The 17,353-nt window shown below is 49.7% G+C and overlaps 1 protein-coding gene across 9 annotated transcripts in view; it reads right to left on the bottom strand.

The window, feature by feature from the left end:
• Positions 1–17,353, bottom strand: part of SLC43A3 (solute carrier family 43 member 3) — a 523,038-nt gene that overhangs the window by 188,581 nt on the left and 317,104 nt on the right. Inside the window, exon 1 of one of the 9 annotated variants that reach the window (XR_014981068.1) lies at positions 10,810–10,946. The exons of 5 other annotated variants lie outside the window; for them this stretch is intronic. The gene's annotated coding sequence lies outside the window, so the exon portion shown is untranslated. Of the gene's footprint in view, positions 1–8,105; positions 8,138–10,809; positions 10,969–17,353 lie in introns of those variants that run through there. 3 more of the 9 variants (XM_085651426.1, XM_085651430.1, XM_085651431.1) reach the window with 3 other exon arrangements.

Raw genomic sequence — 17,353 nt, 5'->3', positions numbered from 1 at the left:
CGTGGCTATTAAATGCGTCCATGGCGACACCAAGCACTATCCGACCACACAGGTCCATGTCCAAAACCCCACAGACATGGGTAGTCTGTTGACGGTGGGCCTTATACCAAACCTCCCTGAACAAGCGATATTGGGAAGTGATTATAGTGGTCTACCCCCTCTCCTTCAAGACACCACCGAATCTTTGAGGAAATGGTGGGCCGAAGCTCCGTTTTCCCGGGAATCCCCTCCGGGCCGTCCAGCGGTCAAACTATCCAAGACCAAAAGACAGAAGAGGAACGAAAGGAAGGACTTCGCTATGGCCTTTCCTGCCCAAGTTGATATCCACCCATGGGAAACCGACAGGGAATTCCGCGCCACGCAACAAGAAGACCCGGTGTTGCAGGAAGCATGGGCGCGTGCACTGGATGCTGAAGATCCCCTACATGTAGGTCCTTATTTCTTCCGGAAAAACGGACTCCTCTACAGAAAGGGAGGACCCCAACAGCCTCCCCAGCTGGTTATCCCTGGGTTGTTTCGTGAGAAAGTACTGTTCCTAGCACACAGCCATTTGCTGGGAGGGCATTTCAGTGATGAAAAAACCGGTCATACCATCCTAGATAAGTTTTACTGGCCAGGGGTACACGGACAGATCAAACAGTATTGCCGGGAGTGCCCGGTCTGCCAACGGAATAGTCGGTATCGGCCCCCCAAGGTTCCTCTCCAACCCCTCCCCATCATTGATGTCCCTTTCACAAGAGTGGGCATGGACATTATAGGCCCCTTGCTTCCCTCGAGGTCCGGATGTAGATATGCTCTCGTACTGGTGGACTATGCCACCCGCTTCCCGGAAGCGGTACCCTTACGCCACCCCACCACTCAAAACATTGCCAAAGCTCTCCTATCCATTTTTTCGAGGGTTGGTTTCCCACGCGAGATATTGACTGACCAGGGGACCCCCTTTGTGTCCTCCCTGATGCGCCAAGTCTGCTCCCAGTTAGGCATCAAACAAATACGAACAGCTGCCTACCACCCCCAGACTGATGGGCTAGTAGAGCGATACAATGCCACCCTTAAGACAACCCTTAAGAAGCTTTTGGGCCTCGAAAGTAAAAGATGGGAGGAGATGCTTCCCCTGGCACTGTTTGCCATTAGGTGTAAACCTCAAAGCAGCACAGGATACTCCCCATACGAATTATTGTATGGAAGAGCCCCACGGACACTCTTAGATATGGCTAAGGAAGCGTGGGAAGCCGAGCCCGACAGAACCCGACCCTTACCTGAGTACGTGGACAACCTAAAGACACACTTGGAACAGATAAGGGTCATTGTAAGACAAAACCTGGTAGCCGCTCAAGACACCCAAAAACGGCAGTACGACAAAGGAAACTAAAGTCCGGAAGTTTAGCCCTGGCGATCTAGTACTGTTGCTATTGCCTTCTTCCGACCACAAGTTACTAGGACAGTGGCAGGGCCCCTTTTCTGTACTAAGAGCTGTGACTCCTGTTACCTATGAAGTGGAAACGGAACCCACCCGAGGTGTCACGCAGATATATCACGTGAACCTCTTGAAGAAGTGGGAGGGACCCCGTCCTGTCCTGTCTAATACAATACCCCCTCCCTTTGAAGTGTGCATTGACCCTGACCTCCCCGAATCTAACAAACAGGATCTCAGGCGGACCCTGTCCTCGGTGCAAACGGTCTTTTCCTCCCTTCCAGGACACTCCACCGTGGTCGAACATGCCATCCACACGGAACCAGGAAAAACCGTGAGACAACGGCCCTACCGCATCCCGGAAGCTCGAAGAGCCATCATCAAAGAGGAGACAAATCAAATGCTGAAAATGGGCATCATAGAGCCCTCCAATAGCAGCTGGAATTCCCCTATAGTGCTAGTACCCAAGCCGGATGGCTCCACCAGATTCTGTATAGATTTTAGAGAAGTGAACAAAATATCGGCCTTCGACACCTATCCCTTACCCCGCGTAGACGAAATGGTGGAACGCATAGGTAAAGCCAAGTACATAAGCACCCTGGACCTTTGCAAGGGTTACTGGCAAATCCCCCTCAAAGAAACAGATAAACCCAAGACCGCCTTTTCCACCCCTGAGGGGTTGTTTCAGTTTAGGGTGATGCCTTTTGGGCTTCACGGTGCCCCGGCTACCTTTCAAAGAGCCATGAACTTGGTACTACAACCCCACCTAAGGTATGCCGGGGCATACCTAGATGACATCGTCATTTATAGCGACAATTGGGAGCAGCACTTACACCACTTACGTTCTGTGGTAGCCTCTCTGGGAAACAGTGGCTTTACCATCAACCCCTCCAAGACCACCCTAGCTGCCCAGAGCGTGAAATACCTCGGATACCTGTTGGGGGAAGGGCTCATACGGCCCCAGAACAATAAGATCAAAGCCATTCAGGCCATCCCCTTTCCCCAAACCCGGAAGGACCTTCGTGCCTTTCTGGGTTTATTAGGGTACTATAGGAGGTTTATCCCGAATTTCTCCCAAACCGCGGCCCCTTTAACGGACTTGTTGAAGAAATCCACGAACACTGAAGACCTACTCCGACATCCCTCAAACCTGGTGGTCCACGCCTTTGAACGACTGAAACAGTCCCTACTCTCGGAACCGGTGTTAGTCAGCCCGGACTATACCCAGACTTTCATCCTGCAGACTGATGCCTCTGATCAGGGTTTAGGGGCTGTTCTTTCCCAAAAGGACTCGACAGGGATCGAACGACCAATACTATACCTTAGCAGGAAACTTTTTCCCAGAGAAGTCAATTATGCAGTGATAGAGAAAGAGGCCCTAGCCATTAAATGGGCAGTGGAAAGCCTTAGGTACTATCTGGAGGGGCGTGAATTTATTTTATACACCGATCATGCCCCTCTAGAATGGATGGCCCGTAATAGGGGTCACAATGACCGAGTCCTTTGGTGGTTTCTCTCCCTACAGCCCTTTAGATTTAAAACCGTACACAGGAAAGGACTACAACAGGGCAACGCTGATTATCTGTCCCGGTATCCATTCCCCAACCCCCCTACTAGAAAGACAGCTAGGGAAAGGGGATGTGGAAAGGAGGCTACCAGTACCCCATTACCGCGATGTCCGGACGCGGGGATCCTGTCCCCCGCGCCCGGTCGATTAACGTCCCGGTCACACAGGACACCCTCTCTTTCTCGTTCCCTGCAGGTACCGCCTCCTGGACTGGGTAAACCGGAAACACTCGCCTGTCATCCCGGACGCAGAAACTGGACGACCTCGATCGACCCGGAAGCACCCGACCCTGACCCCGGAAGGGACCCGCCAGACAACAACCCGGAAGGTAGAAAAGGCCCCGAGAACGACGGAGAGGCGTTCGGAGCAACCGACTCGTGGCAGGAGACAACGGAGAGCGACGAACCCCCGACTGAGAGCGGCATAGCCCGGCTGGCCCGAAGCAAGGAAGAGGACGAGGACGTCTGGACGGAAGACTGGTGGCATCCTCAGGAGGAGGCTGGAGAGCGGCCGCAACTCGGATGAGAGTTGCGGCGGGGCACGTGAGTACACGTCACCTTTCTCCGTGGCCCTCTTGTAAATATAGAACTGTACATAGCATAGGAGACACGTGCACTAAGACACTGTATACTTATCCCCCTTTTCACGAGCACTGTATAAATTCCAATCACTACCCAACACCTTGCACCTCTATCCCCTCCCCTCTCTTACTTACCTCTTCCATCGCCCCTGTCCGTCCCGCCCTCACTACCCTCCTTCGTAAACCCTCACTCTCGGGTGTCGGTGGAAGTATTCTGACGGTATCGCTCGGATTAAAAGCCCTTACGCTTCTCTCCCTTTTTCAAGCCTCCGTGGAGCTCCAGTACCATTCCGAGGAGACCGTGGGAGAAAAGGAGAAGCAAGAATCGACCTCGGCTCCACCACACCGACCCGGGTCACCAGCCAAGTCAACCGTCCCTTCCTCCATTCTGACGTTGTATATCTGTTCAGCTGTTGATTAAAGCAGAGACATTGCTCACTATATTCGGCCTCCCTGCCTGTTATTCCGGTCCGCCCTACCCACAAGTCCACAGTCCTCCATTCCTATCCTTCTCACAACTTCAACAAAGACAACTCTCCTTTCACCTCTGATGCACCAACGCCCGCTCTCAACCACCACCTTTCCCCACCCCTTAACCCTGTACCCCAACTCCCCTCCCGCACCCCCACCTCTCCCTGCCCTCCACCGCCAATTGCACCCCCTCCCATCGAGCCACCCAAATGCCGTGCTCTGCCCTATACTCTCTGGAAAATAGGTTAGGATCTCTCATCACCTCCATATCCCAGCTTGAAGCTACCATTTCACTCTTAAGCTCCAAGACTTCCACCTTTCCATACACCTCAATTCCTTTGGAAAACACACCTTCCCAAACCCACGAATGCACCTCGCCCCCACACCCCAAAATACCCAATCATAATCAGTCGTCTGCAAACATCGCAAACTCACACAAGTCCTCGAACACCACCCTTCTTCCACTTTCCTCTCCAAGTAACCCTACTATCTACACTATTCCAATCATCTTCTCTATCAGACCCAATCATCCACCGAAATGCTCCCGAGCACCCTCGTACAAGTACAATATCCCCACCACCCCTCATAGCCCAAGTGCCCCGTCACCAAAACAGTCTCAACAGAGTTGCGTTGTCTGCTCCACAACTGCAGAACTGCAATAAAATACAATCTTGAAATCTCCGATACCATCACCCTTCAAAATATTGACATGCTCTTCCTCACAGAGACCTGGTTCAACGATACCTCTCACTCAATGTTTGATCTCCTATTACCCACAGGCTACTCTAGACTTAGAAATGACAGAATAGACAAAGTTGGGGGAGGTGTTGCAGTCATCTTTAGAAACTCCTTTCAACTTAAGGCTTTTCCTAACAGCTCCTTCCGTACTTTTGAATGCCTATCTCTTGAGCTTCACTTGCACCACCGCTCACCCCTCAGATTCCATGCCATTTACCGCCCGCCTGGTAGCGTCCCTTCGTTTATGGAGGAACTCACTGACTTCATCAATGACCAATACTCGCAAAGTGACAATCAGATCCTCGTGGGTGACTTCTATCTCCACTGGGGCTCGCTGGAAGACTCTTCTGCGAATATGCTGGCCACCTTCCTCTCTGCAAACGATCTTACCCAACACTGCACTGAAACAACACACTCTAAGGGTTCAACCCTGGACCTTGTTATTTCTAAAGCAGGCTTGCTGACCATCGCTACCCCTATTCATGTAGACTGGTCTGACCACCTCCTCATCCCATTCTCTCTTCACCCATCACACTCTATAACGCTTGGCCAACCTAAGAGGGCTACTTCTTGGTTCCGTAACACTAAAAATATTGACCTCGGTACTCTGTGATTCTGCTTTGCTATCACTTCCAAGGCTAGACCCCAACCTGGATGTTAACAAACTCACCTCCCAATGCCTCACAGTCCTTGCAGTCGAAATCAATAATGTCGCTCCTCTTCAAAGCAAAAAGAAAAGGCCCCCTCCCTCAGCACCTTGGTTCAACAAATCCCTCTATGAAGAAAGGAAGTACCTAAGAGTCCTAGAGAAACAATGGAGACAAGCGCCCTCCACCGAAAACTTGGCGACGCTGCGTTCAGCAAGATCCAAGTACCACAAGCACATCTTCCTTGAAAAAGCGTCGCACTTCAGAACCCTCCTCGACTCAGCCAAAAATAGACCCAAAAAACGATTCGGCCTCATCAAGAAGCCAAACTGCTCTCCCCAACCTCCAAGTTGGAGGATTCTACAAAGAAAGCAGCGGAATTTGCAATATTCTTTGACGAAAAATTGAAATCACTTGTGGATCAGGTCATTCATTCTACCCCTCCAGAGGAGCGCAAATCCTTAGCCATTTGGCAGAACTTTAACCCCATCTCTGAAGATGCCCTCCTCAAATGCATCCTCGATACAAAGCCCTCTAACCATTCTCTTGACCCCATCCCTAGTACCATTGCCATGGAGTTCTATACCCACTCTCTTTCCTATTGGACCACTCTGGTCAACCTCTCCCTCTGTCAAGGCTCCCTTCCTGTTTCTTTCTAAACTGGGCAGGTCACCCCTCTTCTTAAAAAACCCACCGCTGATGCGAACGACCTCAACAACTTCCGCCCCATCACTAACCAACCTTTTCTTGCGAAAATCACAGAAAGATGTGTCGCGAAACAACTCTCTCGCCATATCAAGGACAATGATCTTCTTGACAACTTCCAGTCCGGCTTCATTCAAAACTGCAGCACTGAAACAGCCCTGCTGCAAGTGATCGATGACGCGCTGCGGATACTCGATTCAGGGGAGTCTTGTCTTCTAATTCTCCTTGACCTTTCTGCAGCCTTTGACACTGTCAATCACAACACTCTCCTTAACACTCTTCAACAGAGAATGGGCATGGAGGGCACTGTGCTCAAATGGTTTGCTTCCTTCCTCTCTGATAGATCCCAAATGATCAATATAGCGAACAGTCTTTCATCTCCTTTAGCGGTCAGTCAAGGTGTCCCTCAAGGCGCTATACTTGCACCCACACTGTTCAATCTATATTTAGAACCGTTGGGAAATCTCCTGAGTAAATCCGGGATCCACTATCATCTCTATGCGGACGACACTCAAATCTATCTTAAGGTGGCCTCCACTCACGATCTCCCCATCCTAAGCTCTACTCTCGACTCCATTCAAAACTGGATGTTAACTCATCAACTGATCCTGAATCCCTCCAAAACTGAATTCCTCCTCCTCACTTTCTCCTCCCCCAGTTCAATCATGAATGGATCAGATGAATCTACTCAACAATAAACCCATCATTGTCGACAGCGCAAAATCCCTTGGTGTCATATTCGACAAAAGACTCAATCTACTCTCCCACATCAATTCCATTGCAAAGTCTGCTCGATACCAACTGCGCCTTCTTTGGGGGATTTGTCGCTTCTTCCCGGAGCACGACCTTAAAACCCTGGTCCAATCGCTGGTTCTTTCCAGACTGGACTATTGCAATTCTCTTCTTACTGGCCTCCCCAAATCCCACCTGTCCCCCCCCTTAGATCTGTTCTCCATTCAGAAGCTCGTTTCATATATGGGGCCAAAAGAAGCGACCACATCACACCCATTTTATCCACCCTCCGTTGGCTTCCCATCGACGCAAGATCTATCTACAAGACTGCCTGTATCACCCACAAAGCCTTGCACTCCTCCTCCCCTCGCTACCTGGCGAATAAACTGAAACTCTCTGGAGGCTCCAGACCATCACGGAATGCAGAAAATGTACTGCTTGAACCTCCCACTCTCAAGAAGGAAAGATCGATGGCCCAATCCTTTTCAGGCAACGCGGTGAGAATCTGGAACTCACTGCCGCCTCAGCTCCAGACCACCACCTCTTCCCAGGCCTTCAAAACTGACCTCAAAGCTCTCCTCCTTCAAAGACACTTCCAAACTTAATTAACGCCCTCTATTTTCTGAAGGAAGTCCTTCCATTATAGGAAATTCTGTTCTCCATGCCTATAGAAGTGCCTTCCCAGTGTGTTCTTGTGTTTGGAGTGACTGCCGCTCATTGCAGTATTATACCTCTACTTTTATCCAGTATGCTTATGTAACTTGCACACTTGTCACTTTTCCTCTTGTAATGTATCGTTTGCTTTTGTAACATGCTCACTTGTCATTTTTCTCCTCATGTAAACGATACTGTTCCTATTGTAAAGCGCTGTGACACCTTCGGGTAAAGTCTGCGCTGTATAAAAACGCATAAATAAATGGCCCCCTCACGCCCATGCCCCCTCCCCTCGGGCCCCACCAGCTCTACTCCCCGCGGGACCATGGCCCCACAGCCCCCCTCCCCTCAGGACCCCACCAGCTCTCCTCCCCGCTGGACCATGGCCCCACAGCCCCCCTCCCATCGAGGCCCCACCAGCTCTCCTCCCCGCTGGACCATGGCCCCACAGCCCCCCTCCCCTCGGGGCCCCACCAGCTCTCCTACCCACTGTACCATGGCCCCACAGCCCAGGCCCCCTTCCCTCAGGTCTCACCAGCCCTCCCTTCTCCCCCTTTGACCACCACCCTGCCCTTGTTTTGCGGCCGTGGCACGCACCGTGCATTCCAGGGGGGGCTTCCTCGCTCACCAGAATGAAGCAATTTCCGGTGGGGGCGTGGCAGGCGTCTCAATCCCGCAGTAAAATGATGGTTAAATCCCTTCCATCTGCTTGTCGTTTTACTCCCTCAATGCCTCCCTCTCAGCCAGGATGTGCTGGGCGGGGTCAGGTGACCACGGCTGCGCCCCCCCCCCCCCTTATTAAAGTGACCTTTAAACCTTAGCACTTTTATCAGGATATTGGGGGGGGGGGGGTGTCTGAACCCCCTTCCTTACTAACCTCAATGCACTTCTCGACTCTTAGATGTCTGGGGCGGGGGGAGGGGGGGGGGGGTGCTCCTGTGACCCCGTCCTTTATTAAAGAGGTATTTAAAACCCAATACCCTGCTCGACAGTGCCTGTCTCGAGTCCATGCACTTTTCTCACGATGCTTGGGAGGGGTCTTGCCCCTCCCCCTTCTCTCGGGAAGTCTCGGCGGCGCCCTTTAAACCCACTCTGCCTAGGATCTTAAAACACCTTAATCCGATCAGCTTTTGACCAATAGCAGCGCTGCGATGCGCCTTCTTTAATGCCCCACTGACGTTCACAACAGTGTCTGGAAGCCCGGCAACCCATTACCCAGAGGGGCACGAATGGTCAGCTGATCGATTCAGTACGTCTCACCCACCACCCCATCTACAGCTCCAGCCCTCCGGTAGGTACCCCTGTGGGCCACAGACTCCGGCTTCAATTTCAATTGCTTTTATTCGGTTGGTAGAGTACAACCATATAAGCAAACAATAAAAACATTAAATAGAATTACATAGCGTGTGAAAAAGCCTTCTTCAAAATGCACACTATATTTTTATATATGGATTTGACCATTTTCCATACAAAGCAGAAAAGCCTTCAGAGATAAAGTGCAAATTTCGCATAAAGTGACAAGTGTGCAAAAAACTGTACATGTAAAGTGCAAAGAGGCAGAAAGAAATAATATTAAAGTGCAATATGCATCTAGAAAAGAGCTCAGGGTTTGTAGTACATGAAAAGTTACTAACAGTACATGATAGATGTGCAAAATACGCAAATCAACGGGAGCTATACAGGATAAATTATAGACTTCCTTATAAATACACATTTTAACACGTAAGATGCGGTTAAAAAACAAATGTTAGGGCTTTCCAGAGTTTAATAACTTCAATGCAGATTTAGTGGACCGAACATTATATTTTAAAAAGATGGGTTTAAGATAAAACTTCCTAAAATGACTATAAAATTTACAAAATAGTAAAAAATGGCAGCAGCTTTGTTTCGAAACATTGTCGCAGGGGCACATATTATCGGATCTGATTTTCATATGTGGGAATGAGACTAAATGGTGGACAATCCCCAGCCTTATGCGAGTTAAAACAAAGCGATGAGAATTAAGTGTGACAAAAGAAAGGTAGGCCTGGAAACCTTTTCTCAAATTCAAATCACTATAAAATACAGTAGTTATTAAATTTCTAGACTGCTTCTCTCTGGCCGCATTCTTCTATGAGAGAAACTTCAATTTTAAATCTTTCTTAGGTATCAGTGCTGAAGCCTCAGGGTTCAAACGGATATTACAGTCGAATAAAAGGTTAAACCAATAATAGATATAGCTCAGCCAGGGTATACATGATGAATTATCAAGCCTCAAACAGTCTTTGATAATTGATTGCGTAAAAATCGTTTCGTTTTTAGACCAGGGTTCCATTTTCGTACCCGGGCCGCGGAGGACGGTATGGAGTCCCGCCCGCCAGTGTTTTTAGAAAGGGGACTTAGGCCGAATCAGAGAGGTGTGACCTTGTGCCCCCGCAACTAGTACTGTAAACAATGGCTGTGTGACCTGACCTAGGGATATAAGTGCACCCCACCCCTCTGGCAGCACCCCTTTATTTGTGGGGGTGGCCTAGCTTTGACCCTCTTAGCTGAGGGGCAGAGAGCAGGCACGAGTGACCCTTCTATTGTTGAACCGTCAGTAAACTGTGCACACGCAGGACACAAACAAACCTTGACAACAAGTGTACGGAACCCACACAGACCCTTGTGTTCATTCTCTAAGAGCAGTTTGAGGATGCACGGCACAAGTGCCACGGGTCCGTTGTAATATGTGGTCACTTTCAGCCAGTTCCACGCTAGACCTTCGATATGTGGAAAAACACGTCATTTATACGAGTTAAAAACAAAAAAAAAATGATCGTTTGTTATTGCTTTGAGATTATGTTAATTTACTGCGTCTGTATCATGTTCTCGTGCCCTTTTAAGTAAAGATTACTATCTGGGCATGACTTCACTACTTGTGACGCCACTTCCTGTGTCGTCATTGCAGATTGAGTATGATAGTTTGCGCCCCCACTACGGGTGCCCCGTTTTATAGGCACCCACTTCTCTCCCAGCGTCTGGTGCGCGCCTGTGCGTGTCTACCTCTCTCTCCCCTCGACCCCCTTCCTCTGCCATACCCTCTTCAGAGCCCCTACACCCCCCCCCCCCATTCCCTCTTCTGAGCCCCCATGCACCCGATGGGCGTTTACTTAACTCCATTCCAACCTTTCTTTTCCTTCCTTCTCCCTCCAACGCCCCTTCTTTTCCTAAATGTTCCTCATTCTTGCACTGCCCCCCCCCCCCCACTCCACTTATCCCAAAAGAAAGGTAACAACAAACTCCACCCCACCCCACATGGGTGTCTGAGCCGCCTCCTCACCTCCGCACCATAGGCTCCAGGGGGTAACTACCACCGCTTCCTCCCTTCTTCAGAGATAAACAAGCACTGACACCCTCTCCGAGGCAGCGCAGCCACTGTCTCCTCTCTTCTCCTGGGCAGCTGCAGCCGGTCGATCGTCTTCCTTTACTCACTGGGAGGATAGACCACGTGTCTGCAGCAGCATTCTTATCAGCCTCTTCCAGCCCAGACTCCCACCCCACTGGCCCCCCTTAATCACAACACCCCACACTCTCAGACCCCGCCTCCCTTCCTCCCTTCCTGCCTGGGGTCTGGCAACAGCCCTGGAGCGGCGGGTGGAGGGCTGCGGTTACACTCAGTGCCCGCCTGACGATGCCAGGCAGGAGGGGGAATGAGGTCCGAGGCACGGACGCATCACATGAGAGCTCAGCAGCAGGTGCGATAACACACTGAGCTACCAGCTCTTGGAGGTTACAAGGAGAACCGGATTCACACCACGGATCTGCTGGTCATCACATAGCTCCTGCACCCGCAGCTGACCTCCAGTGGGAACTGGAACATCAGTCTGATGAGCGTGTAACGAGCTGTTTTCTCCTGTCTGGCTTGGGGGGGGGGGGGGGGGGGGGGGAATACACATCAGCGCTGGTGGCCCTCGCCGGCAGCGGCTGCACGTGTTCCAGGCAGGCCCCCGTGAGTCGGAAACCCAAGTCACACCAAACTCTAGGCCCAGCATGGGCTCAGGAAGAGGGGCGTAGCTTCAGGGGCTCTTTGGGGTGTGCGACACCCCCCAAATATATACATTCTTCCCTTGGTAGTTGGGTCTCGGACCCAGAGTCGGGTCGGTTTCGCCTGGCTTTGTTTTCTTTGTCTTCCTGATTTCACAAGAGATTTTAACTCCTTCAATTTTTGGGAACATGAGTTTATATATATTAGGGCCTGGGTTTGCAGAGATTATAAACCCGATGCAAAATCCTTTTTGATATTTACAAAACCGAGCTAATGTCCATTTGTGGCTTTTCAAGGCAGCGCAGCACATTTCAACTTCAACTTTATTTCAATTTATAGATTTATGTTTTGGAATTCTATTGAGGTCCAGTTAAATGAGTACAAATAACATTCCACAGAAATTATTACAAACAACTATAAAACAAATATACATAAACATCAACAACATAGCAAAGATTCTTTGGCGTTCATGACATAAGAGTAAGGATAAAGTTTACAATAACAAACCCAAGTATAATCACAACATAACTAATCGTTCTCTCTACCTACCTACCGGCGGTCGCCACTCCACCTACAGGCGGTCGCCACTCCACCTACAGGCGGTCCCCACTCCACCTACAGGCGGTCGCCACTCCACCTACAGGCGGTCGCCACTCTCTACCTGCCGGCGGTCGCCACTCTCTACCTACCGGCGGTCGCCACTCTCTACCTACCGGCGGTCGCCACTCTCTACCTACCGGCGGTCGCCACTCTCTACCTACCGGCGGTCGCCACTCTCTACCTACCGGCGGTCGCCACTCTACCTACCGGCGGTCGCCACTCTCTACCTACCGGCGGTCGCCACTCTCTACCTACCGGCGGTCGCCACTCTCTACCTACCGGCGGTCGCCACACTCTACCTACCGGCGGACGCCACACTCTACCTACCGGCGGACGCCACACTCTACCTACCGGCGGTCGCCACACTCTATCTACCGGCGGTCACCACTCTACCTACCCGTGGTCGCCACTCTAGCCACTCTACCTACCAGCGGTCGCCACTCTCTACCTACCGGCGGTCGCCACTCTCTACCTACCGGCGGTCGCCACTCTCTACCTACCGGCGGTCGCCACTCTCTACCTACCGGCGGTCGCCACTCTCTACCTACCGGCGGTCGCCACTCTCTACCTACCGGCGGTCGCCACTCTACCTACCGGCGGTCGCCACTCGTTAGTTATAGTTAAGACCATATTTCCAGTAGTTATAGTTAGGACCATGTATCCATAGGAAAAGCATTTCTTAACATGGCTATAAGTTTGGCATCGTTCGACCAATCTGCATAAAACTTTCCCATAAAAAAAAGGAGTCACGGAGGGTACTATTGTCATTGAAAGTTTGGGGCCTGTCCGTACAGTGGGGAGTGAGAATTTAGGGCATGAAATAAGGTTGCGTTTGTAATGTTAATTCCCCTAGGAACTTTTAGCCACACCTATAGCCCGAACCACTGATCGGATTTACACCAAATTTGGCGGGGAGGCAGATGTTGGTTCAAGCAAGTGCCTTTTGCTTATTAGTGTAAATCCGTTCAGTAATTGTTGATAACTAATTTTAAAATTTATAGGGATATCTCTGGCCAATGATATTTTGCGGTTATTTCACAATGAGTGCAAATGCATGAGCCAACGGGAATGGTGTGAGTGGCATTGTTCAGGGTAACACAGTGCTACAATTCCGCTTCTGTAGCACAAAGCGCTATTTGTAAACTGCTGCCATTAGAAATCAGCTAACCTCTGCAAGACAACACCTCTGTCACCGACCTCAGACGGTCGGTTAATCAAAACGGAGGGCGAAACGGTGTCAAAAGCCGCAGAGGGATCTAAAAGAACCAGCATAGCTGGGGCACCAGCATCCAAGGTGGGCCGAGTGGAATCTGTGACTGCCGCCAGAGCGGTCTCAGTACTATGAGCTGCTCGGAATCCCGATCGAGAGGGGTCCAGCATCCAAGGTGGGCCGAGTGGAATCTGTGACTGCCGCCAGAGCGGTCTCACTACTATGAGCTGCTCGGAATCCCGATCGAGAGGGGTCCAGCATCCAAGGTGGGCCGAATGGAATCTGTGACTGCCGCCAGAGCGGTCTCACTACTATGAGCTGCTCGGAATCCCGATCGAGAGGGGTCCAGCATCCAAGGTGGGCCGAATGGAATCTGTGACTGCCGCCAGAGCGGTCTCAGTACTATGAGCTGCTCGGAATCCCGATCGAGAGGGGTCCAGCATCCAAGGTGGGCCGAATGGAATCTTTAACTGCCACCAGAGCGGTCTCACTACTATGAGCTGCTCGGAATCCCGATTGAGAGGGGTCCAGAATCCAATGATCCTCCACAAACTCCATAAGCGGTGTGTTTGCATGACTCAAGTATTTTTTCCTAATAGAGGAAGAAGACAGACAGAGTGATCTTGGCTCAAATTATTAGGGTAAAGCTATGATATTTTTTAATATAGGAATGACCGAAGAGGTCTTCCATGCCAAAGGTTCCTTAGCAGATTCCAGAGAGAGGTTGCATAAAGAGAGCACCACCAGGGCCAATCTGCAGATAAAGAAGGCACTTTTGGCGGGGCATACATCCAGCGGAGCGCCCGATATGGCCGAGATGACACCTGCTCTAGTATAGGATGCAAAGCAGCAAGGAGTGGTTGTGAAGCGGCCACAGAGGGCTGGAGATAGATGGTGCCTTGTTCAGCGGAACTTCCAAGAAAGAGCCTCCACTTTTACCTCAAAACCCTCTGCTACTGAATCCCAGTATTGCTGAGGCGGGCATGTCAGAACCACATGCCCGAGGATGAGCAAACTCCTCCCGCACCTTAAACAACTCCTTGGAGGAGTGACCTGCATGGTTTATTTGGTTGCAGATAACATTTCATCTGGATTTTCTAATAAGTGCAAGATATTCCGTCAGAGCGGATTTAAAAGCCGCTTTATAATTATTTAATAGAAACAAAGAAACAGGAGTAAACCCAGTAACCCAATCGAGACCCGGGTAAAGTATGCATATAAAGAACAAGGTCTCAACTGGAAGTTGTTTCACACGGCAAATCCAGAAACAAATTTAATCACAAGGAAGAATGGAAAAATGGGGAGACCCAAAGAAATTCGTAGAGAAACAAAAGGTTCGTATTTGCAGGTAGTTACGACGGCACTGCAGTACATTGTATGTAGAAGTGACCATGAGCGGGTTGTGCACGGAACGTGCTAGTGACCGTGAACGGCGCAGAAACACAAAAAAAGGGAGCGAACAGGAAATTATTCGATGAAAGTATTTGAGGGCAACGCCTTCAGTCAACAAGTGACTGAAGTCTTTTTAGGTCGAGGACTACCGGTCTGCCGAAGGCAGAACCGGAAGTCGGAAGATTTAATGTTTTCTAGAGTGGCTATTTAGCCCGCCTCTCTTTTAGCTTCTCCTCCATTGGCTGGCTTCCTAAACGGAGGCCAGCTATTGGAGGAGAGAGCCGTCCCTCCAAATAGGCTCCGTCTTTTTCAGATTCGGGGGCGTGTTTTTGGTGTTCTTTCCACTTTTTAGCCACGCCCCCGAATCTGAAAACGCCGCTGCGTTTCTCCGAGGCAGAAATGCCTCGGAGAAAGGCAGTGGTGTCTGCGCAGAGCGGGTGCTAGTCTGAAGCTTCTGCCATGTACAGCTGCGAGCGCTTGCTGAGATGTATAATGTTAGCGAAGTAAAAACTATAAACGCTACTGTGGGGCGAAATAAAACTGCGCCATATCAATTCTTGAGAATATCAATGTTTATTCATTGTGAGGAGTATTATTCGTTCGAGAAGAAAAATTGAAGCAAAACGTGTACGAACGATATTTACGAACTGAACTTTTGCACATGTTTCCAATTCCAGGAAGCCTGTGTGCAGTCCATGTTGGCGCGGTGGTGCACAGTTAACGCTTTCTCTCCATCTAGGCTTGAGCAGTCCAAGATGTCGGTAAGTGCCTGAGTCACTGTTACTGTCATAGTCCTTTTTTGTTGTCGTTACTTCTCACTGCGCAAGGCATGTCGGTCGGGTAGTTGTAACTTGGTGAGCGAGACAATGCTATCGGCACCAGCGATGGGGGCGATACTTTAATGTGATCTTCTCGTGTGAGTCGTGAATGGTGCGGGTAAGTGCAGTGTATCCTGTATGTGGAAGGAAATTTGGTGCACTACTCGCCCAGGGAAGCCTAAACACGTATCTTAACCCAAGATGGCGGAAGTGGAATTTTAGTGTGCGCAGTGAACTGTGCTCACCTTTATTATTATACTGCATGCGCGGAGTCTCCACAGGAGGGTGGTGACGTGCGCATGCGCGATACCCGTGGCCGGTGACCTGATGTTCTAGCCGTCATCTGATCTGCACAGGTGAGTGACGTCATCTTTTGTGTAGGAATGATGTCACCGGTGAGTAAACAGCTGACTACATTGGGCGGTCTGTTGAGCTCGGTGGTGTGGTGTAGGCGGCTCGCCCTGGTACGAGCTTGGCCGTCACTTGCGTCCGGGATTGTTTTCATGATTAGGGTGACCAGATGTTGAGAAGCAAGTACTGGGACAGGTCAGTCATAAAAGCAGGACTAAAGCCTCTAGTCTCACTGTTACATGTCGTTTCTGGGAAGTGCCAGTACTTTCCAATTAACAGTGTTCTGTTTTTCGTGAGAAGTGCAGATACTCTTCCTCTCAAAATAACTTGCGAGTCAAGCAGATGTGTATCATGCAGCATGGGTGGATACGTGAACTCAGATGACGTGCTCTACAATACTGATTGTGTTGTCAACAACTACGTTAAAAATCCTTATGGCCATCGAAGTCCACGCTGCAGGTCCCGTTTATATTTATCTTCACCTTAGATAATTTGTGTTTTCCATAACTCTCTCTACCTCACTACTCCACTCATCTCACTACCTCACTATCTCACAACTTCTCTCTCTCAAAACATCACTACCTCACTCTCTAGCTCACAACTTCACTCTCTCTCACTCACTACCTCAATCACTCTCTATCTCACTACCTCACTCTTTCTATCTCACTAACTCACTTTCACTCTTTCACTACCTCTCTCTCTATCTCACTACAACTCACTACATCACAACATCACTCTATGCTTATATATCACTACCTCACAACATCCCTCTCCACCTCACTCTTTCACTACCTCACTCTCACTACCTCACTCTCTATCTACCTCACTCTCTTTCACTACCTCACTCTCTATTTCAATACCTCACTCTCTCTCTCTATCTCACTACCTCACTCTCTCTCTGCTAATGCAATAGGTATCACATATGCAAAAAAAAAAGCTAAGGCCAATAGAAATGACAATGCCATTTATTTAGGGATACAAACATGATAAAAAAATAATGAGCAATACCAATAGCTCTACCTAGAATATTGCCGAGACCATTGCATTGTAAATGCTTGTTTAGACAATGGAGGGTGGGAGACTAAAGTCCTTTCCAAAAAAGACTAAATCCACATTTCTACCCAATCCTCAACGAATGCCTCGGTGATTTACACTTTAACAGGGATGCAAAGCGCAATCGCAACTCCAACACGAGGTCTGGCTTTCATCATGTGGCAATTATCAGGCAGGGCCATAGGACACGGCGGAAGTGTTTAGCAAACGTTCTGTAAAAAAAAAAAAACACATTTGTACGAAATCAGGGACAGCGAGGTTCATAAATCCCAAACGTCTGTAGTGTGCGTCACAAGTGACTGCAATATCTACCCTTAACCAAAAGCTGAGGTGATAATTCCAGGACCTCATTGTGAGAAAGTGCCCTCTTTCTTGCATGGTATGCCCCCACTTTTTGCTGAATTGCTGATGTACT

The sequence above is a fragment of the Triturus cristatus genome, chromosome 4_1 (assembly GCF_964204655.1).
Source record: "Triturus cristatus chromosome 4_1, aTriCri1.1, whole genome shotgun sequence".
Lineage (NCBI taxonomy): Eukaryota > Metazoa > Chordata > Amphibia > Caudata > Salamandridae > Triturus > Triturus cristatus.
The sequence above is the reverse complement of the archived record's forward strand: the minus strand, read 5'-3'. Positions and strand labels throughout refer to the sequence as shown.